This window comes from Eptatretus burgeri, chromosome 13 (genome assembly GCF_056783735.1).
Source record: "Eptatretus burgeri isolate ZD-2024b chromosome 13, Ebu_testis_v1, whole genome shotgun sequence".
Classification (NCBI taxonomy): domain Eukaryota; kingdom Metazoa; phylum Chordata; class Myxini; order Myxiniformes; family Myxinidae; genus Eptatretus; species Eptatretus burgeri.
In genome coordinates this window covers 15,544,760-15,545,762 of record NC_140973.1, presented here as the reverse complement: position 1 = coordinate 15,545,762, position 1,003 = coordinate 15,544,760, and the positions used below count along the sequence as shown (strand labels likewise).

At 45.5% G+C, this 1,003-nt stretch overlaps 1 pseudogene; it reads left to right on the top strand.

Moving 5' to 3' along the window:
- The first annotated feature begins 554 nt into the window (after positions 1–554).
- LOC147013914 (signal recognition particle RNA) lies at positions 555–695 on the top strand (annotated as a pseudogene).
- Positions 696–1,003: the final 308 nt, after the last annotated feature.

Below are 1,003 nucleotides of genomic sequence, written 5' to 3'. Positions count from 1 at the left end.
TTTTAGTGAGAAAAGCATATTACGAAATTTCAGGAATGTGCTGCTAAGTGGATTGATGTGGAAAGAAGCCCCGAAAAGTAAGGTCTCTGTCGAGGGGCTTCAAGTACACCACAGTCAGCACAGGCTCGGTGTGGGGATTGCAGCTGCTGGAGCCGCCGATCCTGCGCCCGGTGATGATCATCATGATGATGATGATGATGATGATGATGATGATGATGATGAATGTGACTGATCTGGAAAGTAGGATCTCCTTTCTACCGTTGACTAATTTTGGACAGAATGGTCAAAATCAATACCCATTGATTACTATTCTATAGAATCGAACTGTCATGAATCCGACTGGATGTTCTGCTCTAAATTCTGCTGTCACTTATATTTATCCTCTTCCTAGTAATCTACACTCTTGCTCATTTCCCATCCTAACTACTTAATAAAATATAGTGATGAGTGTATATCATTGCTTGAATGTTATTTTTTCAATATATGGAGAGAAGTAACTATTCCTCTACAAAAGAAGTCCACTTTGTAGTTGATACTTACAGGAAAGACAGCAAACCGGGCGTAGTGGCGTGCGCCTGTAATCCAGCTACTCGGAGGCTTGGGTTGGAGGATCGCTTAAGGACGGGAGCTCTGCGCTGGGCCGTGCTTTGATAGGGTGTAGAGCAGCCCGGAATCATGGCGAAACCCAATCCTTATCCCTTTGTCGTAAGAGGCGACCAGGGTTCCGTCAGGAAGAGCATCCGGCGTAAAACCTGTGCCAAATCAGTATGCGGATCATAACGGATGATCCGCTGTGGCGACCCCTAACGGGAGCAGCCGAAAGACCAACAACAACAACTTACAGGAAAGACAGCATCAAGAACGCTGAGAGGGGAAAGACGTTCGTTCAGTGGGTGGCAGCTTATTGACAAAAATCTACAGTGCAGATCAGCAGGTATCTCACCAATGGAAGAAGTTTCTGGCATGTGGCGAGAACAAAGCAGAGCTGATCAGGTTTTTTTTT